This window comes from Protopterus annectens, chromosome 2.part2 (assembly GCF_019279795.1).
Source record: "Protopterus annectens isolate FY-2018-M chromosome 2.part2, PAN1.0, whole genome shotgun sequence".
Lineage (NCBI taxonomy): Eukaryota > Metazoa > Chordata > Ceratodontiformes > Protopteridae > Protopterus > Protopterus annectens.
Genome location: NC_056730.1, coordinates 119,337,653 through 119,361,386, shown reverse-complemented (window position 1 = coordinate 119,361,386; position 23,734 = coordinate 119,337,653).

The window sequence follows — 23,734 nt, the reverse complement described above, 5'->3', positions numbered from 1 at the left end:
TCTAAATTTGGACACAACATGTACAGCTATCACCCAACTATTGCCTGGAATAGGGTCCCAGTAGAAATCAAGACCCTTATACATCCTAAACAATTTAAGACAGCCACCAAAGAGCACTTTAAAAGTCACTGGTCCTGCCACTGCACTCCCCTTCCTTAAACATCCCGTACTTCCCATACCTTAATCTACTTTCTGCCCTTAACTCACTCTTCTCACTAGCTCTCTCTAATCTTCCTTGACAAGTCTTTCTACTGTCGTCTAAAATCTATTAAGCAAATCACCTCAGAGAAACATTTTATTGTAATTGTCTTGCCTTCATGCAACTACATTATGATAAAACTGTGTTTTGTAACCACTTACCCCAAAAACTATATTCATCTTAATGACATATTTCTTTTATACAATTTGAAATAGTTTTGCTATACTCCTGATTATTGAAACTGTATAATATTGTATTGCTACTTAATGCCTTGTAATAAGCCTGTAACATTGCTGTTTAATGCTAAATTATAAATGAAAATTGTATAATATGTTGGAGCTTTTCTCTCCACTGAAAATGGGCTCTTCAGTTCAGTCGGACAATCCCGGTCAACAAATGTAAAATAAATAAATAAATAATCATCCCTGATATTATCACCTGGGTATGGGACTATGCCAACAGTGGGTTGGGCAAAGGAAGTGGAGTGGAGCAGCCTGTGGTATCATGTACACTGCTCCTGCACTCCAGGAAATTTTTTATATGTTTAACTGGGTCAAGTTAACAACATCATAGGCATCACTGCATGTAATGAGCTCTAGCCCACCCCTCAATTGCCAAAGTTAATGGCTATCTATCCATTGATATAGTACCATCTCCATCACTGTGGATATGTTCTAATCACATTCAGAAACTCTTCCTACTCTTCTGGATTAAGCAAGATGGCAAAGCTGCTCCTTTCCATCACTTCCTCCCTGCTTCCTCCAGCTATGAAGATGCTTGTCGATCTTGAATCATCTGGGTCAAAGTCAAGGTTTGATCCTCTACACCTTGGAGCCAGGGCAGTTTAGGTTGTTTTGAAGGATGTTATGCAAAATGATTTGTAATGTGCAATGATTAATAAGAGATATCCACAGCAGAAGCAAAGAGACTGAGAAATGGTGCACAAGCCAATAACCAAAATATAAAAAATGCACCATGGAAATATCAGCAAACAAATCATATTTATTTAAAACAATTGAGTGCTTTTGTCTCTCCACACCAGGGACTTCATCAAAATAAAAAAAAAAACTTTGTCATCTAACTCTTTACATACCGCAGTATTGCTCATGATTGGTTACATATTAACCAATTACACCTTAAAATAAGTCAGGCCACCTAATTACAATATTTTTAAAAGAATATACTGAATATTTTCAAACTTTAAAACTGTCATAGGCATATAAACATACTAATAAAATCAAAATATATGATAAAATTTTAGCTTTTTCTGTTTAGGATTTTACTTCATCACAACTCGTCAGCTCTTTCTTTTAAAAAATACTGTAATTAGGTGACTTGACTTATTTTAAGGTGTAATTGGTTAATAATTGACCAATCACAAACAATACTGTGGTATGTAAAGAGTTTGATGACAATTTTTTTTTATTCTGGTGAAGTCCCTGGTGTGGAGGAACGAAAGCGCTCAGTCATTTTAAATAAATGTGATTTGGTTTCCTAATATTTCTGTGGTGCATTTTTTTTAATATTTTAGATCAAACAAATCTACAAACCCAAGTCTAAATTTGGACACAACATGTACAGCTATCACCCAACTATTGCCTGGAATAGGGTCCCAGTAGAAATCAAGACCCTTATACATCCTAAACAATTTAAGACAGCCACCAAAGAGCACTTTAAAGTCACTGGTCCTGCCACTGCACTCCCCTTCCTTAAACATCCTGCATTCCCATACCTTAATCTACTTTCTGCCCTTAACTCACTCTTCTCACTAGCTCTCTCTAATCTTCCTTGACAAGTCTTTCTACTGTCGTCTAAAATCTATTAAGCAAATCACCTCAGAGAAACATTTTATTGTAATTGTCTTGCCTTCATGCAACTACATTATGATAAAACTGTGTTTTGTAACCACTTACCCCAAAAACTATATTCATCTTAATGACATATTTCTTTTTATACAATTTGAAATAGTTTTGCTATACTCCTGATTATTGAAACTGTATAATATTGTATTGCTACTTAATGCCTTGTAATAAGCCTGTAACATTGCTGTTTAATGCTAAATTATAAATGAAAATTGTATAATATGTTGGAGCTTTTCTCCACTGAAAATGGGCTCTTCAGTTCAGTCGGACAATCCCGGTCAACAAATGTAAAATAAATAAATAAATAATCATCCCTGATATTATCACCTGGGTATGGGACTATGCCAACAGTGGGTTGGGCAAAGGAAGTGGAGTGGAGCAGCCTGTGGTATCATGTACACTGCTCCTGCACTCCAGGAAATTTTTTATATGTTTAACTGGGTCAAGTTAACAACATCATAGGCATCACTGCATGTAATGAGCTCTAGCCCACCCTCAATTGCCAAAGTTAATGGCTATCTATCCATTGATATAGTACCATCTCCATCACTGTGGATATGTTCTAATCACATTCAGAAACTCTTCCTACTCTTCTGGATTAAGCAAGATGGCAAAGCTGCTCCTTTCCATCACTTCCTCCTGCTTCCTCCAGCTATGAAGATGCTTGTCGATCTTGAATCATCTGGGTCAAAGTCAAGGTTTGATCCTCTACACCTTGGAGCCAGGGCAGTTTAGGTTGTTTTGAAGGATGTTATGCAAAATGATTTGTAATGTGCAATGATTAATAAGAGATATCCACAGCAGAAGCAAAGAGACTGAGAAATGGTGCACAAGCCAATAACCAAAATATAAAAAATGCACCATGGAAATATCAGCAAACAAATCATATTTATTTAAAACAATTGAGTGCTTTTGTCTCTCCACACCAGGGACTTCATCAAAATAAAAAACTTTGTCATCTAACTCTTTACATACCGCAGTATTGCTCATGATTGGTTACATATTAACCAATTACACCTTAAAATAAGTCAGGCCACCTAATTACAATATTTTTAAAAGAATATACTGAATATTTTCAAACTTTAAAACTGTCATAGGCATATAAACATACTAATAAAATCAAAATATATGATAAAATTTTAGCTTTTTCTGTTTAGGATTTTACTTCATCACAACTCGTCAGCTCTTTCTTTTAAAAAATACTGTAATTAGGTGACTTGACTTATTTTAAGGTGTAATTGGTTAATAATTGACCAATCACAAACAATACTGTGGTATGTAAAGAGTTTGATGACAATTTTTTTTTATTCTGGTGAAGTCCCTGGTGTGGAGGAACGAAAGCGCTCAGTCATTTTAAATAAATGTGATTTGGTTTCCTAATATTTCTGTGGTGCATTTTTTTTAATATTTTAGATCTCCATAGCAACCGTGGGATTTGAGAACTTGTAGACAGATGATATTGTACGTAGGCAGATAATATTGTACAAAGTAAGCTCCCAAGAAGTCTTTCTGAAATTATATTTTAGAGTTCAGGACAGAGGGTCTTGTGGAGGATTTTATGCATTAGGGTAAGTTGTGACTCCTAAAATGGATAGCAGTAATTTTAGAACTGTGCTATGGATGGCATCATTAGAAATGCCTGTGGAAACTGAGCATTTTGTAGAAAGAACATTCTGGTTTAGTAAAGGTTGTTGAGTGAGTATTTGTGAAGGTATATGACCATATACTAGCTTATGGAAGTGTGTGGCATTAGCTAAAAAGGTACAGAATACTTTTGAGAAGTTAATGTTTATACCTCTAAAGAGTGCACAACACTTATTGGTGATATACATGCAATATGATACAGTTCTTATTCAACACTTTAAACAATTTTCCTAATCCACATGCCATGTTTTACGTAAAATTATATTCTTACCCTCATGTGCTAGTTAGTGGGTACCTGCCGAATCATGTTCTGCTGCCAGTTAAAATGAATCTCTAATGATATCTTAGCCATGCTAGAATATCAAATCTTATACAATTTTTGGTACAAAAAGTATATTAGCATTGGTACAATTCAGAGATTAAGTACAAATTATTTAAAAGGAAACTGTGAGTATACAATATGTGCAGCATTATTCTCAGTTTAAATGAGGACATTATACCATGGTATGTAGAAGTATATGACTTAGTAGGAGATATCTGTGTATAAAACATGTGCAGCATTATTCTCAGTGTGAAGGCCTCCAGCCTTCCGGCTGGAATTTTATAAATAATGGTATGTCATTTGTGAATAGTAATATGATTTGTATGCTTGTTCTACAAATGTAAGAAAACTATGTTATGTGTGTATTAAACTGCTGGTGCAGAAGTGGGTGTTAAATTGTATGTTATGTGCTGGGCTTCAAGAATGTAACCACACTGTACCCTGTTGGAGAAGAGCAAAATGTCTATGGACTATATGCCTGTGCAAATGTATGTTTTCATGGTAGAAGTTTTAACATACAGAGTTAACTTGTAAAACTCTAAGAAAATAAGTTGAAAAGTAAAGAGTTTTATGATGTGCTATAAGGTTAGTTAATACAGCAAAGAGACAGGATGTCTAGAGACAGAGGGTTTTCTATTGTCTGGAAACAGAAATAATTACAGGTTTCAAATGTAAAGGTGTTTGGCTGTTTTATGACTTCCAGTTCAGGGCAAACTTCTGAAAAATAAGTATTTATGACACAGAGGTGCCAAAGAATGATGTAATCTGAGATAACCTAGCAAAAATGTTTGATAGTAACTTAAGAACTATCTCAGTGAGTCTGGGCATTTTGCATTTGTCTCTGGATCTGTAAACATCCATTCAGCACTTGCATTTTCCTGGCTCTGTAAGATTTAAATCATAGTATCTCCCTTAGAGATAGATAGAAACTTAGTAAGATTAGTTTAGATGTTTTCTGTATTTATGTGAGACTATCCTGCAATGTTGGTTTAAAATATTTCCTGTGATTCTGAACTCTGTTGTCACTGTATTATGTTATTGAGTATTGTCTTCTGCTTTTATTATTTATTATTAAATATATTTAAACCTTTTAATTGTGGCTGGTTTGGTTAGCGATATTTAAGCTCTTAGCGTACTTGTATATGTATTTGGGGACACTGTACAGGCCACTCTTGAATAGCCTTAGAGTCTTGTGCACCCTTACCATTTGGATAATAGTAACATTACCCAGTGGAGTTGGTCACCCTTTGTAAAGGCCTTATAGTAGCTGATAAAGAGCTAGATGGTGGCAGTGATAACTACCTTTTAGTATGGTCAGAAGGGGAAATAGCTAGTAAACCTGTGCCAGTCTTCCCCAGGAGTGTCTTTGTGGTTGTACATAAATCAAATCTCAAAGTGTGTGCGTGTCAACTACTTGGGCAGGGACATGAAAAACTGGTTAGACAGTGTTACAAAAATATGTATTAATGTGTGTATGCTTAGTGCCAAATTAATAATCAAGTATTTTAATACGCTTTTCATTCTATTTTTCATGCACTGTATTTTATATAGATTGAGTTTCATATGAGACTGAAAAAGATGTTTTTTTTTAAATTGTAGTATGCTTTCTGAAACTTGCAAGTTGCCCTCTGACCTAGTAACTGCTAGCACAGCAATATTCATGTTTATGTCTTGTGGAAATGTACTTGAGAAGCAGGTGTTTATCTGCTAGGTCAGAAGTGAATGAATGAACAATGTCTTATGTTATAAATGTAATGGTTTTAGAGAAACAGCTCTGTCCAGAGGATGGGAACCTCACCTCTGCAGCTGTAGTAATTTAGAGATAAAGTAGACAAAGGATTATTAGAGAAATGGACTACTAGCATTGTGCTTGATTTAGCTGTAGTATCTTGAATGTAACATAACATGTATCTAACTGGGAGTAACCAAGGCCATGTTGTTTTCCTCAGGAAGTTTCACATAAAAATTGATAAATCAGCAGAAAGTCATGGGAAAGATGGTCAGCAGATGATGATGAAAAGGTGGTAAACTGTTACGTCAGCATGGTAGGATACAACCAGTTTATGAATGTATAAAAATAAAAGTATTTCCTGTTTCTGGTTAGACAAACTCTGTATTAGCACGTTTTTGTCTCCTTGCTGCAAGATTAAAGTGCCTTAACTTGAACCTACCGTGTTTTGATCATTTTTAAAGTATATTTTTCCTTTGACAGTTTGGTCCTTCGGACCGGAATGTACCTCTCGCTCTAGGCTTAGGTCAGAATTGGACCCGGTGGCATGCATCCATATGGAGAAGAGGCCAAATCGGCTCTTCTGTTTTGAAAGACCTCCGACTGAATTGTCGTTCAAAAGATGCCAGCCACTGTTTCTGATCTGGGATTGGAGGATGAATCAATGATCTGGTGGATCAACTCACGGAGGGTTAGGTAAGGAGGAATTACCTTATTTCTGTTTTAAGATCAGGGACTAAGTACAGAACTATTTTTTGTCAGGTAGATTTGCATGTGCAGATCAGGGACAGAAAAAGGGGTTACTGTCTTTTGTCATAGATCAGGGGAACAGAATAGGTAGGCAGTTATTCTAGATAAACTGTGAAAGGTATAGATTTGTGGTACCACGTGATAGAAAGGGTTACGTAACAATTTACTGCTTAGCTAAGACAGCAATGGGAAATCAGTGCACAAAAGGTTCCCGAGACCCGCCCCTAACTGAAGACGCGAAGTATATGCAATTACAGCGTGCCGATAATGTTAAGTACTACACCAAATGGGTTGATAAGTATAAATTCGAGGGTAATTTAGATAAACTTGCAATTATGAAACTTGTTAAACAGTTAAAAATAGACGTGAAAGGTCAACTAAAGAAGCAAAGACAATTAGGAGTCCCTCAGGCGCATAGGCGGCTTGAGGAAGCAAATCGCAGGGAGCAGAGAATTAAAAATTCAAAAACAATGTTCTTAGACAAAGAAGACAATAACTTGGTAATAGCAACGGCCCCTCCTCTGCCCCCTCCGCTTCTGTTACCAGAATATGAAGCAGGTGGACAAGCTGATCCACCTCTGCTATACCAAGTTGTTCCTGCAAAATCACAACCGTTTGTCAAGGATCCTATCGAGACCAGGTCTCGAACACGTGACTTAAGGAGTGAGATTGAATTAAATTAATTAAATAGAAAATCACAGGCTATGAGTGAAGAAGAGATATGTCCGCTCATAGAAGTACCGAATCCTCAGGCAGGGCAGGCAGGACAGGATCTGACTCTTTTAGTTTATAGACCGTGGACACCGGAAAATATCCGGAAAGCCACGGAGGGAATTCCCCACCCAAAAGTGAATTTTAGAAAATTTTTAGAAGACTTACAGGGTATGAGATTAAGTTACCATTTGAATGGAGAGGAAGTAGAAAAAGTAGTTAGACAAATTGTGGGTCCAGAATGGCACATGATCAGTGGCGACTGGTATCCTCGTAACGCACAACTTAGACCACTCCCACATACTAATGCAGAACTGGATGGCAGAGTGAAAGGTCTAACAGACCGAATCTCTGAAAAGTGGAAGCCTAGGGCTGATTGGACTTGCATTAATCAATGCATTCAACAGGAAGGTGAAACAGTTTATAGATATTATGCTAGACTGTTAGAGTGTTTTAATAATCACTGCGGAATGCAGATACCAGAAAACCAGACACAAGATTCCTCATATGAACAACAGTTAAAGAATGCATTCTTGAAGGGTAGTATAACTCCCATTAGCAGCTTTATTACAAAGCACATGGTAGATCATCGAACAAGTAGATTACAGCCATTACTTGAATATGCTAGACATGCAGAAAGACATTTTAATAGTAAAAAGAAAAAGAAAACTCAGGTATTTTCGGCAGAAAATGGGTCAGAAGTATTTGTAGTGCAGACTGGGAAAAAGGGTAAGAAAAATACCCAGGGAAATAAACAATTTGACAAACGATCAGAAGATTTCGAAGAGAGAAAGAAAAAAGGTGAATGTTTTAAGTTCGGGAAAAAAGGACATTTAGCAAGGGATTGCAGGCTAAACAAGAAGGTGACTACAGAAAATAAGTAAGATGAAGAATGACTATATGATAGTCAGGAATTATTGGATGAGAGTAAGCAGGGAAAGGTAAGTGCAAATATAATAGCAGGAGTAGAGGATGTGACACAAGGAGTAGAGGATGTACATGAATTCACAGGCATAGAAGAAGATGAAATTTTAGACCTAGCTCTATTGAGCTTAGAGCTTTACTTAGCAGACACAAAACCGGAAGTGATGCTTCTGGTAGAGGGGAGGGAAGTTAAATTTCTGTGTGACTCAGGGGCTTCACGGACCCTGATACACCCTTCCAAGTTACGGGAAGATTCAGAATCACCACATTATATACTAGTGAAAGCAGCTAATGGACAGCTGTATCGGGAGCCACTCTCCCATGACATAGCAATAACAGACCCTGTTTCAGGAATGACCCAGAAAAGTAAAATTGTAGTTTCTGCAAAATGCCCAGTAAATCTTTTGGGTAGAGACTTGATGCAGATATTTGGCATAGCCGTAGTTCCAACCATGCAGGGTATGGAAGCACAGCAACAAATGCATACTTTTGTAGTGCGATCGGAGTGTGAGACATATTATTGGTACAGCCAGGACTTAGTTACGACTGGTCCAGGGGCAGTAACCAGAGAACTGATGAATGTAGCCATCAGTAAGTCCCCCTCCCTCGACATTGACAAACAGCATTTGTTGCATTGTACTCTATATTACTGTAATAGACCAGGACCTGATAAAGATTATGAACAGGAGTTGTTTCAGAACCATGCCAACAGGCTAGTATTGCGAAATTTGTACTGGGACGCAGAGGGGAACAGTGTAGCAAGCTGTTCATTGCCCCAGGAATTTTTAGCACTTTACAAATCTAATCGATTGCCACATGTTAGTTTAACTAAGAACAAAAATTTCAAATGGGCAGACCTAGGTGAAAAAGTCACAAGGTGGGAAAAGCAGACAGAATTAGAGCTCTCTGAACAAGGAATACGGAAACAGAAGTTGAATTGGATTACACAGACACACCCAGCTGTGCACTCACAGGCTAGTGAGAATAGCTGAGTATTACTCTTATTGGAAGAAGAGAAAAAAGCCTTGCGGGACATACCAGACACTCTCTGGTCAGCAGGGAAATCAGATGTAGGACTTATACGAACAGCAGGACCAGTTACCATAACGCCAAAGTCAGCATTTCGACCCCAGAAAAGACAGTATCCCTTGAGAAAGGATGCAGAGATAGGAATCAAGTCTATTATAGCAGCCTTACTTAAGGAAGGAGTCTTAATAGAATCTCCTGATTCATCATGTAATACACCCTTATTTCCTGTTAGGAAAGCAAATGGGGAATGGCGTATGGTCCAGGATTTACAAGCTGTAAATAATGCAGTTATACCCAGGGCACCAACGGTGCCAGATCCACACACCTTACTGAATGATTTAAAGCCAGAGCAAAAATATTTTTCAGTGGTAGACATTAGTAATGCATTTTTCTCAATACCGATACACCCTGACAGCCAATATTGGTTTGCATTCACATTTCAGGGAAAGTGGTACACATATACAAGATTACCACAGGGATATTGTAAAAGTCCAACAATATTTGCACAGGAAATGGCAAGCAACCTGGTGGGATTTATCCCACCGAAAGGTAGTCAGATTTTACTTTATGTAGACGACATTCTGCTGGCAGCCCCCACCCAACCAGAATGCAGAGAGGACACGGTAGCTTTATTACAATTTTTAGCTACTCAAGGTCACAAAGTAAATAAAGACAAGCTACAGCTTTGGAGAAAACAAGTTAAGTACCTGGGATATGTAATATCCAAAAAAGGTAGAATATTAGATAAAGATAGAAAAACAGCAATTCTAAAAGCACCTAGACCAACTACCAAGAAGGAAATTATGTCCTTCCTGGGAACTACTAATTTTTGTTGGAGCTGGATACCGAACTATGCTTTGGAATCTGCTCCACTGGCCGATTCAATATTTAAAAAGCCGATGGCAGCACAGGATTTATTACAATGGACACCTGAAGCAGATGCAGCTTTTTGTAAGCTGAAACAACTGATAGCATCATCCTTAGTTCTAGGATTTCCAAACTATCACAAGCAGTTTATTCAAACCGTAGACTGTAAGCAAGGTTATATGACATCAGTGTTGACACAGCAACATGGAGACAAACAACGCCCCATAGCTTACTGTTCATCACAGTTAGACCCAGTGGCGCAATCCCTGCCCCACTGTGTACAAGCAGTAGTTGCAGCTGCAATGGCAGTGCAGGCTTCGGCCTCAGTAGTGCTATTCCACCCTCTCACGTTGAGAGTGCCTCATGCAGTCGCAATTATTTTACTGCAAGAAAAAGTAGCATATCTTTCTTCAGCTAGGCATCTTTCCTGTATGACCATGCTGTTGAGCCAACCTCATATGACAATTGAACGATGCACAACTTTTAATCCGTCAACTTTGCTTCCAACCCCTGCAGATGGCAAACCACACTGCTGCCTGCAGGAGATTGAGCAAAAACCATTACCTAGACAAGACCTTATGGATGTTCCCTTGGATGATGCCGAGGTGACATACTATGTGGACGGCTCATGCAGGAGGGGTCCTACAGGACAGAACCTAGTGGGGTATGCAGTCATTTCTGATACCGAAACTTTAGAAGCAAAATCTTTACCACACAACTTATCTGCACAAGTGGCAGAATTGATTGCCTTGACAAGGGCATGTACCTTAGCAAAAGGTAAGAATGTGAACATTTATAATGACAGTCAGTATGCTTTTTCTACTGTACATGTTTTTGCGCAGCAGTGGAAAAATAGAGGAATGATAACATCTACTGCTGAACCGATCAATCATGTGCAATTTATTTTAGACTTGTTAGATTCAATTCAGTTACCTAAAAAAGTAGCTATTTGCAAATGCGTAGCTCATACGAAACAACAGGACAAGATTTCAAAAGGTAATGCACGGGCTGATACAGCTGCGAAGCAGGCAGCTTCAGCCACAGAAACCTTTCATTTGAGTAAGGAATTACAACCCTCTGAGATTTTAGATTTAGAAATGTTAAAAACAATGCAGACACTTACTACAAATGTAGAAAAACAGAAGTGGATAAAATGAGGAGCAATCCTTGAAAAGGGACTGTACATCTCCAAGGAGAAGAAAACGATTTTGCCATCTAATTTGTTTAGATATGCAGCGTTGTTGAGCCATGGGCAGAGCCATGTCTCAACAGGGGGGATGGTACAGTTAGTGAATCGAGTATTTACAACTTATGGATTTACCAATTATACAAAAAATTTTTGTGCAGCATGCCATGTTTGTAACAAGCATCATGCACAAGGGGCGTTGAAGCCTAAGCAAGGGAATTTTCCTACACCACCGTATCCATTCCATACTATTTGTATGGATTTCATAGAATTGAATAAATGTGAAAATAAGAAGTATTGCCTTGTTATTATAGACATGTTTTCCAAATGGGTAGAAGCGTTTCCAACTAAAAATCCAGATGCAGCTACTGTTGCAAAGGTCCTTGTTAAAGAGATTATACCCAGATTTGGTATACCGGAAAAGATTTATAGTGATAACGGGACACATTTTGTGAACCAAATGATTCAGCAACTTAGTCGCTATTTTGGGATATCATTAAAGAACCACTGCGCTTATCGCCCCCAATCTGCAGGGCTAGTAGAGAGGCATAATGGGGTTTTGAAGAATAAGCTTAGGAAGTTCATAGCAGAAACACAGAAAAACTGGGTGTACTGTTTGCCTTTAGCACTGTTGAGTATGAGAACTGTTCCAAATGCAAAGGGATTAACTCCTTTTGAAACTTTGTTTGGGAGGGCATATTATACACCTCAGTGGAAACCTCTCATGTCTACGGAGCAAGAGGCTGACAGTTCACTTGCAGAGTATATGAGGCGATTTTTGAATAACAAACTTTTGCAGTTAAATTCTGTTTCAGATAAAGAGCAACCAAAATCGGAAGCACCAGTTGCCCCAGGCATTTGGGTCCGGGTGAAGATTGTGAAGCGAAAGAATTGGAGTTCTCCGAAGTGGGAAGGTCCGTACCAGGTACTACTGTCGACACCCACTGCAGTCAAGATCATAGAATGAGCTTCCTGGATTCATTTGATGCACTGTAAACTGGTTAAAAACTTTGAACTGGACAAAAACTTTGTTACTATTGCACAACAAGAACAAAATGGCCAGGTACAGAGTGAGTAGAGACTTTGAGCAACCTCAGAAAACCTGTATGATCGTTTTTATTGCAATATTAATCACACTGTTCTTTTTGCTGTGGCCACTCCTTTTTCCTGCCACAAAGGGTGAACTGATTAGATGTAATGAACCAAACATAGACTGGCATCCGAACTTTAACAATTATCAGGCAATTACATGTGTGTACGCTGAGACTTTTAATGTTTCGAACTGCTGGGTCTGTACGGCCATACCAACAGCATACGGGGGTATATTAATGACTGCTATCCCCCTAGGGGTCAATGAGACCTGGGAAAATCTGGTTTTTGACACAGTTGCTATTAAAGCATATGATAAGGTAGCACTGTATTTGCCTGTGACACAAAAAGGAATTGTATGTTTCTATAAGAATGATACCATCCAAGTGGGATGGAGCAAGTGTAATGTTACAGTACAATATAAATGTAATAGGAAACCAAATGATTTGGGTGGATCTTGTAGTACAGATTATGACTCATTTTTAAAATCTATGCATAAGACTCTTGACCAGGTACAACGCAATCCTGTACTTTTTAAACAGTTATCTGTGATAGACAAGAAAATGTTTCATGCAGGTCAGCCATTCTGTAACAAGGTAATAACTAAGGTAGAGGACTGTTATTTTGTGTGTGGTAAAAACGCATATAAATGGTTACCTGAGAATTGGTCTGGCAGTTGTTTTTTGGGGTACCTGGTTCCGGCCATCCGACAGACTGCAGTTTTGCCTCAAGGAAGTATTCGAAATACTTGAGACGTAACCAAAAAGACTGTGAAGAAACCTGAGAATCCAGTGGGATGAATCAAAGTGGGCTGGAAAGACCATCGTGATGTGGGAGCCAAGCTTGCGCACATGGACTTGAGTGATGCTGTTATATCCTGGGCAGGTATATTACCTGCATATGGTGCAGTTAAATGAATATGGGAGCTGCGAAAACTGTCCAAACTTCTCGAAGTTATGAGTAATGTGACTTTTTCTGCGCTTGAACTGATAACTGATGAACTGAATGCCATGAGAACTGTAGTGCTCCAAAACCGGATGGCTCTTGACTTCACCCTTGCGGCGAGAGGCAGAACTTGCACTTTAATCAAAGAAGAATGCTATGTGTTTATCCCTGATCATCAGCATGAGATTAACGATCATCTCGAGGTGATTCAGCAGGTGTCGGCCATGACCAAGCCAGGCCCAAACCTCTGACAGATTTTTTCCAGAATGCCTTTGGGGGGTAGGGCTCCATTTTTATGAACATATTGATTGCTATTGGGGTAGGATTACTCCTAATAGGAGTTTGTATCTGTTGTGGAATCCCCTGCATGAAGAGATTAGTCAAAGAATTCATAAATATATCCATATCTGAGACTATGTATCAAAGTACTGAATTTGAAGAGCTGCTAGAATGCGAAACACTTTCATAAAAGTTTAAACTGAATGACTTTCTTAACTGCAAATCCTGAATGGAAGAGGTTAGGGAAAGAAGCAAGCTGTTTATTCTTTTTTGAAAATAGAATGAAAAGTATTAACTGGAGGGAAATGTTAGAAAAATATGTATTAATGTGTGTATGCTTAGTGCCTAATTAATAATCAAGTATTTTAATACGCTTTTCATTCTATTTTTCATACACTGTATTTTATACAGATTGAGTTTCATATGAGACTGAAAAAGATGCTTTTTTAAAACTGTAGTATGCTTTCTGAAACTTGCAAGTTGCCCTCTGACCTAGTAACTGCTAGCACAGCAATATTCATGTTTATGTCTTGCGGAAATGTACTTGAGAAGCAGGTGTTTATCTGCTAGGTCAGAAGTGAGTGAATGAACAATGTCTTATGTTATAAATGTAATGGTTTTAGACAAACAGCTCTGTCCAGAGGATGGAAACCTCTGCAGCTGTAGTAATTTAGAGATAAAGTAGACAAAGGATTATTAGAGAAATGGACTACTAGCATTGTGCTTGATTTAGCTGTAGTATCTTGAATGTAACATAACATGTATCTAACTGGGAGTAACCAAGGCCATGTTGTTTTCCTCAGTAAGTTTCACATAAAAATTGATAAATCAGCAGAAATTCATGGGAAAGATGGTCAGCAGATGATGATGAAAAGGTGGTAAACTTTTACGTCAGCATGGTAGGATACAACCAGTTTATGAATGTATAAAAATGAAAGTATTTCCTGTTTCTGGTTAGACAAACTCTGTATTAGCACGTTTTTGTCTCCTTGCTACAAGCTTACTGTGTTTTGATCATTTTTAAAGTATATTTTTCCTTTGACAGACAGAGAGGGTGCTGGAGTTTTTGGCTCGACCGCTCGGCTGAGATCTTAACTCTATAGCCGTGCCAGTGGGGAGTCTTATTAGGGATCTGGAGAGAGAGGGATAAACCAGCTCCGGACTGACTATGATCCCTGTGTGCTCTTAAGGGAAATTGCACTTTACTGTGTGTGTACTTGTCATCCTCCCACTGTGCATGTCCCTCACTGGTGTTAGTGGTGAGGATTGAAGTTCCTTGATTACTGGGCCATTGCAGGAGTGTCATACTTATTTTAAATGAGGACACTATACCATGGTATGCAGCAGTATATGACTTGGTAGGAGATGTCTGTGTATACAAAATGTGCAGTGTTATTCTCAGTTGAAATGAGAACACTGTACCATGGTATGTAGCAGTATATGACTTCATATGAGGTGTCTGTGTATACATGTGCAGCATTATTCTCAGTTTAAATGAATACATTATACCATGGTCTATAACAGTATATGACTTGGTAGGAGATGTCTGTGTATACAACATGTGCGTTATTCTCAGTTTAAATGAGGACACTATACCATGGTATGTAGCAGTATATGACTTGGTCAGAGATGTCTGTGTATACAACATGCGCAGCATTATTCTCAGTTTAAATGAGGACACTACACCATAGTATGTAGCAGTATACAACTTGGTAGGAGCTGTCTGTGTATACAACATGCACACCATTATTTTCAGTTTAAATGAGGGTACTATACCATGGTATGTAGCAGTATGTGACTTGGTAGGAGATGTCTGTGCATATAACATGTGCAGCGTTATTCTCAGTTTAAATGAGTAGACTGTACCATGGTATATAGTAGTATAGTCAAAACTGAAACAAAAGCAGTTCACAGACTCCACTGGCAGCAAACTAGGTTAAGGAACAAATCCAGAAGGTTGAATTGTCACACAAAATCCTTTATTTGCTGGAAATAAAAAATCAGGTTAGCGCTTTTGTTTAAACCATATGTTAAACTTCATCAGACAGTTGGTAATTTTGAAATCAATTCCTATATAGACTTCCTGTAACACTGATTGGTGAATCAACTCATGAATATTAATAACATTTAAATACTTCATCTCATGAATATAAAACACACATTCTAAAAAGCACCTGCCTGCCACTCTATTGCTATCAAGCTAATAGTGAACTGTAAATAGAATTCTTAACTTCATATATACATATATATATATATATATATATATATATATATATGTACAGTAAAAGACCACTACTAGAACATTTTTATATAATAACATACTTCCAAAAAGTATATGTTCTATACTCAATAAAAACAAACTATACATAGTTCTGAACGACTTCATGTCTGATTAAAGAAGTATTGCTTAGGTCACTACACCAATATCAAACATGCACTCTTTTTTATATGTATAAAAGTGCATATAAATATATATATTAAATAAGTTAAATATTGAATAAATATGTAAAAATGTAATATATATATATATATATATATATATATATATATATATATATATATATGTATAAAACATATAATATATATGTAAAATATGTAGGTGAAAAATGTTTGTTAAATATATATATATATATATATATATATATATATATATATATATATATGTGTGTGTGTGTGTGTGAATAAAAGGCAATACATTTTATTTATTTATTTAGATGTTGCGATCTTAACTATTTTCCTTTCAAGAGCTTTCAACTTCAACACTGGGGTAATGGAGCTCCGCTCATTCAATCCTGGCCAACTATCTGCCTTGAGAGTTTACTTGGTAAATGTCTGTGTGTCATTATTCTCAGTTTAAATGAGGGCACTATACCATGGTATGTAGCAGTATATGACTTGGTAGGATAGGGCCATGCAGACATATGAGGACGTAATAAGCATTGACTATTGGGAAATGGTGAAATGAAATGTGATGTGAGATAAGCTTCCCAAACAATAAAAAATGGTGTGTCCATCCTAAAGGCTGTCATGGTCAAGAAGTGGCTTCATGTTAATTAATTAATTATCTGGCAACAAATGCAGCCCTTCTTGATTTGTACCCAGATGTTGTACCACCTCTCCAACTTAAATATTTTGGAGTGATCTAGACTCTAGAAACAGGCATATCTTTTCAGGTAGGGATAATACTGGTTATTCCAGAAGTCTTTTTAATGATAAAAGATTTGTTATATGTAAGTATCTTTTCTCATGGCTGAACATGGAACAGATGTTTAATTAAATGACTCACATAGTCAAACAACATCTACAAAAGATGATATGTGGAGACGTGAGACCATCAAACCCAGGTCTCGATAAACAACTCATTATCAACTTGCAGTCTTAAAACCCTCCTCCACCTCCAGGGATTCACTGACAAAAGAATGAATTAATGACAGTACCACTTTCAGTAATGATAACTGCCATTTTATATTTTAACAAACAACCTTTGATGCACTGCATTTACCAGACTTTTGTTTGTTTAGTTGATTCTGACTGTGCTGATTTTTTTTCTTTCTTACTTTTTCAGTTGGCTGATATTAATTCCAAATATCTGCATTTTCATGTAGGTAAGTCTCACAGTACTTTTTTATTTTCTGTCTGGAAAACAAGTTACAACAGCTAGACATAAACCTTGGTTATAAATCCAGGAATAATTTGTTTTATCTTATGCATCAATAAAATTAATCAGGTTTAAATATACTTTGTGTGTGTGAATGTGTACTATATCAGAAAAGGGAAGATTTTGCTCAGAACTCCTGCTTGCTTCTTGTAATACTAAAGCTGATGTTTTATTCAGTTTGTCACTTTAAGTCCTCATCTTAAGGTAAGACTAAAAGATGAGTCATTCTGTATAATCAACCACATTGGGAAGGCTGCATACGTCATCACTGAAAAAAGCAGATTTCTTGAAAATGAGAGCTTCGTTTATGTGATCATTACAACTTGTTCTTTTCTGTAAGTGTGTGTGGGAGGAATGGCAAGGAAAGCTGTACAGTGCAACTAATAACTCAGCATTCAATACAAATGTGAAAGCAGCAGGCATGTTTGGCCATGTGAGGTTTCACAGCAAGTAAGTAAAAAGAAGTGTTAATAAAGTCTATTTGATGACAGTTTTTTTTTCTTGACTAATCACAGGTGTTGCCACATGGCTTGGTCTTATTAAATAAATACTAGTCACATACTGGTATTTGATTATATGTGACATTTCTCCTCCATAATTTTACATATAAAGTTTTTTTTGTGAAAAATGACTAAATAAATAAACATCTGTTATCAGATGTCCTACTGCTCATTATATCTTCCCTACTCATCTGCAAAATGAAATATGCTGTCTTTATGGCTTCCATTTTGCAGCAACAATGTTTTCATTGTAGTCTTCATTCAGATTAATATAAAGCTGCTTTCATGCCTAAAATCAGTTATGTTTTCTCCCGTCTTCCTGCCTCGAGCATGTTTACGAATTAAAGCCATGTTTTTTTCCCTTATTTAAGCATTTGTTAACCATGCTCTCTCAATCTCTGCCTAACATACAAAGCTATGTCAAACCCAGAGCTGTTGGACATGCTCCACTTAAAGAAAATCCCACTCCCTCCGAGCTACACACTCTAGGTACCTAAACCGTGTCACCACAAAAACAGAATATGCTGGAGGGATAGATTCCTGTCCCAGAGACTTTCCATACTCTGGAACAGACTACCTATCTATGTTAAACAGAGCTCCTCATTAGCACTCTTAAAGAAAAATCATGATGATTGGATGGGAAATAGGAAATTCACCACAGAGATCACTTCTGTGGCTCTGCTCGACAGGGGCACAGGAAAATAATATTCTTGGGTGGTGAAAGCCAGGGTAGCTTCTTGGCTAGGCTTATATAGGCCCTAGGACTAATAGTCTAGTACCTACCTATGAACCTATGCTAGTCCATAGCCGGGCACAAGTAATTAAATACAGAATATGTAGGCATGCTTTTTGAGATTTGGATTATACTGTAGTGCCCAGAGAAAACACATACAGAAAAGGAGAAAACATGCAGATTTCACATAGGCAATGATCGTATGCCAGGACTGAATCCTGTAAAGTGGAAATGTGAAGCTGTGATCTTACTGCTTTACTCACTAGTCTAAGAAAAATAATGTTTAATTTAGATATCAGTCAGCAAGCTAAATGACACTTCCACTTTTCACACATCTCCATCTACCAAAGTTCCTGAAGAGATTTATTTATTTATTTATTTATTTATTTATTTATTTATTTATAGTTTGTTTGTCAGGATAGTCCATTGGGCCATGAGGCACCTGTTTTCAATGGAGTCCTGAGGAGAAAAGCTCCAGAAAATTACAAATTACAGATTTAACATGAGTAAGTTATTAGAGAAATGTAATGAGCACAAAATGAAGCAAAATTAAACAAATAGAAAAAACACATATTAGAAGAGTGCACATATTAGTACAATGCAATAAGAGTAATATTTACCAACAGTCAAAGTTTTTAACAGTTTAACATATTAGCACAATGCAATAACAGAAAAAGTCTAAATCTTTTAACAGTTATGCTAATTCAAGCAGTTAACTTCTAGGCTACTGAATTGTACCATTCTAGGAATTATGCTAATTCCTACAGTTTATTAGGGGTACAAACAATAGGAGGCTAATATGAATTATAGCTTATAGAGAGTAGCTATAGTGTAGGGAGATTATGTGGGGTGGGAGCAAGAGCAATCCCATAATGAAGTTAGGTGTGTGTGAAGTAAGGTTTTAAATGAAGAGAGGCTGCTGGTGGTGCGGATGAGAGTTGGGAGGGAATTCCAATGGCATGCAAGAGAGAAGGACATTAGATGTTTGCCTGGTGGATGGGCAGGTTTATGCAGTTCAATTAGATTTTGGAAATTAGATCTCAAAAGTCTATTTGGTTGGTGCATTTTAAAGGTGGTGTCAAGAGAGGGACAGAGAGAGGGAGTGAAAATAACTTTGTGTGCTTGGACAAGTTGAACACAGATGTGGTAATTGGACAGCTCAAGGTTCATAGGTTCATAGTTTGGTACTAGGCTATCAGCCCTAGGGCCTATACATGCCTAGCCATAACAATTCCCTGGCTATTTCTTCCCACACTATTTACTTCCCTGGACCCCTGTCTAGCAGGGTGACTGATGTGATCCCGGGGTGAATTTCCTTTCTCCTATTCAATCATCAAGGTTCCTTTTGAAGAGGGCCAAAGAGGCACTCTGCTTGACATATATGGGCAGTCTATTCTTGAGTCTAGGGAGTCTCTGGGTCAGGAACCTATCCCTCCAGCATGTTTTGTTTATTGTGATGACAAGGTTTAGATCTCTGGAGCATGTGGCTCTGAGGGATTGGAATTTATTTAAGTGTAGCATGTCAAACAGCTCTAGGTTTGACATGGCCTTTTATGTTAAGCAGAGATTGCATCTGAGTAGACGATATGTGACAGAGTATAGCTGGAGTTTTTTAAGGTGGTCAGCATACAACATCTGCTTTAGGCCTGTGATTCTTTTAGTGAGGTATTTCTGTGGCCTTTCCAGTTGTTGCAGATGTTCTGAGAGGTACATACCAAATGGGGAGTTGTATTCTATAATGGGTCTAATGAGGGATGAGTACAGTGGGACAATGACCTCTTTATTCTGGATGAAAAGCCCTTAGTGATGAGGTGTGCCACATAGAAGGATTTCCTGAGTGTTGTGGTGATGTGGTTATTGAAGGTGAGACCACTGTCCACCTGTGTCCCTAAGTCTCTTATCAGACTTTCAGTGTTTAGTGTACTGCCAGCTATGTGGTAATTCATGGGTACATGTCCCAAAGGGGATGACTATACATTTCTTGGCATAGAGCGTTTGCCCATGGCTCTGGCACCAAGCATCTGTTTCTGTAAGGCCCTTTTGTAGAGTATCCACATCATTTGGGGATTCAATAATGGCTCCCAGTTTGCAGTCATCTGCAAACTTTGTCAGCCAGAGTCCCTTAGTGTTGGCATGAACTTCAGAGAAGTAGATGCCAAACAAGAGCGGTCCCAGGACTGAACCCTGAGGTACTCCACTTGTCACTTGTCTGGAGCTGGATTTGGAGTCAGCTACTTTTACAGTATGGGTTCTGTCAGTAAGCCAGTTGGCAACCCATCGAGTGACATAGGGATTAATGCCCAGCTTAGTAAGTTTATCTATGATTCTGGAGTGGGGGATGGTGTCAAAGGCCTTGGCATGGTCCAGATAGGCTGTGTGGACTACCTTACCCTCATCCATGGCTCTGGAGACTGATTTGAAAAAGTCAATCAGGTTCAGGAGACAAGATCGGCCCTTCACAAACCCAAACTGCATGGGGTCCAGTGTTTGAAGGTTGCCAATGTCTTTGTTTATAAGTTCCATGATAATACGTTCCATGGCCTTGCAGATCAGGCTCGTTAGACTGATGGGGAAGATGTTCCCAGGATCCAAGGTGGATCCCCCTTGTGGAGTGGGATAACTGTAGCCTTGCGCCACTCAGTGGGCACAAAGCCTGAGGTAAGGCTACGATTAAACATGACACTTAGGTGAGGTGCCAGTTCATTTTGTAGTTCATGTAGTACACAGCCTGGGATGTCATCTGGTCCCATGGATGCTGTATTCTTAGCTTTGGACAGTGCGTTTTTTTACCTATGTGGCCATTATTACCAGAATTTGGCAATCTTCCGGTACTGAGATGGGCTGTTTAGGGGGTGAGAGGGGGTGAAGTTGGCAATGAATCGATCTGCCAGGATATTGGTAATATCCTTGGGATCAGTATATTAAATGCCATTCTGTTGTAGCTCAGAGCAGATCTGAGTATTGCCATTTAGATTCTTGACAGTTATAGAATGCCTTGTGGTTGTATTTGGAATCTTTGGCAATTTTATTTTCGTAACTAGCTTTGGAGGATTTTATGAGGGATCTCAGCCTCTTACTGAGGCTGGTAAGGGAGTTTTTTGCATCCTGGAATTTTCTTCTTTTCTGCAACAGTTTCTTCCTTTTGTTGTAATGTTTGTTTATGGCAGGGGACCACCAGATTAGTTTCCTTTTTTTTGGAGGAGAGCATCTTGGTTCTATTTGGGATGGCACGATTCATGCATGAGTGGATGTGCTCGTACAGCACCTAAGTGTAGGACTCAGCAGTCGAACTTTCAGTTCCTGTCTGAATGGGTGTCATGAAGTTTGTCACTTCTGACTTGAGCAGCATGAAGTTGGCTTTGGAGAAGTTTTTTTATGGAGGTTTCCTTACTGGGGGGTGGGGGTGAGATGTGGATGTTAAGGGTGATAAGCTTATGGTCTGACCTGACCAACGAGGGGTGACCATAGGTGTAGAGCATCGATTTCCCATGTTGGTAATGACCAGGTCTAGGATATTGGAGCCCCTGGCGGGACTATGGATTAGTTGATCCAGGGCATTGGAATTTATGAATTCCAAGTACCAATGGGCAAAGGTGTTGGTACATGAGTAGTTTGCCCAGTTAATGGCAGGGTAGTTGAAATCACCCAGTATTAGGGTGTTTGGTTGTAACTTAATATTTTCCAGTATGTTTAGAAAGGTGTAGTGACAATCTTGGGGCATGGTGGGGGATCTGTAGCAAGTTACAATTTGGATTGCAGTCTTACCTAGTGTTAGTTGCACCTAGAGAATTTCAGATGCATTGTGTTGGGCAACTAGCCTGGTGGTGTGAATATCCTTGATGAATATGGACACTCCTCCAGCTTTAGTGTTTCGATCCTGGTTTGGTGGCCGAAAAGTGTGGTAAGAGTTGTAGCCCGGTATTGCAGGGGTGCTCTCTGGAGCCTTGAACCAGGTCTCAGTTACTGCACAGATATCAATGTTCTCCATTTTTAGGAGTGCCTCGAGAGAGTGCATTTTGAGGTGTAGACTTCTAGCATTGAATAGCATTACCTTCAGATTTTACATGCCTGTACCTGTTACGGTGGTGGTTTTGCCCTTTGAACTTTGCCTAAAAAAGGCACTATAAGGGTGGCGAGAGCCTTAACCAGTAACCTGAATCCCAGGGGCGAGAGGTGCAGACCATCTCTGGCAAAGCATTGTGGTCTGTCGATCATGTTGTCCCAGGCAGACAGATACTGGATCCCCTTTGAATGACACCAGAAGCTTAGCCAATTGTTGAAGTCAATCATTTAGTCCTTATATTGTGCTATCATTCTGGGCAAAGGCAGGATGCTACTCAGGGCTAGGGTCATACCTGCTTGGGCCACATTATCCGAGAGCTCTTCCATGTCTCTTTTCATGTAGTCCAGAGAGGTACGTCTCAAGTCATTCACTCCAACATGGACAATGACAGAGTCATATTTGTACTTGTTTTGGAGTGACTTGAGTGCATGTGTTATGTGGCAGATCCTGGCACCCGACAGGCAGCTGACTGTAATTTTCTCCTTGTTCAGCCTGGTGAGTGGGACATCAGTGTGCCTGACTATGGAGTCATCTATGACTAAAGTGTTAGGTACGTTATCTTGCCTTAGGTGCTCTTACTGGGTGGCACACTGGTGTTGTGAGCTATGTGACACTTTGGTTGTGATTGGTGTTTGTTTGCGTTTCAGCTTTGGAGGTCCTTGTTGCTTGGGCAGGTTACAGTTAAGGTCCTCCACATATGTGGATTTAGTGTTGCTATGTGTGGGTGTTGGTGTTGTGGGTTTAGAAGGGCTATGTGTTGTTTGAGGTGTAGTCCGGGTGTTAACCTTACCCTCTTGACTGTCTAGCACAATCTTGGGTGGAGAGAGCTTTGCTTCCAGTTTGGCTATGTAAGTGCATCTCTCACAGGTTGTACTGTTGGGTGGTAGGAGGAGAGGGTTGTCTGTGTATATGAGGCAATTGCTGCATTGCCCCAGTATGCCCAAATTCACCAGGTGGACAGGAGAAATCACCTGAAGCTGACCCTTGGACATGCCTGGTTTGGTGCTTTTTTTTGTAATGTACAGGAGCTGTTTTCCCTTACCTTAGCAAGGTACTTTGCAATTATAGGCTGTTTAGTGCCTATGAGTAATTTTTCCTTATTAACAAGGAGAGCTGAGTGCTTCTATCAATTTAAGGCTTCCTAGTGCTTTCCAACAGGAAGCACAGCAAGTGCTAGTAACAGGGATGCTTAAAGGTAAAATGAAAAAAAAAATTGTTTATCCCAAACACTGCAGTGTGCACTA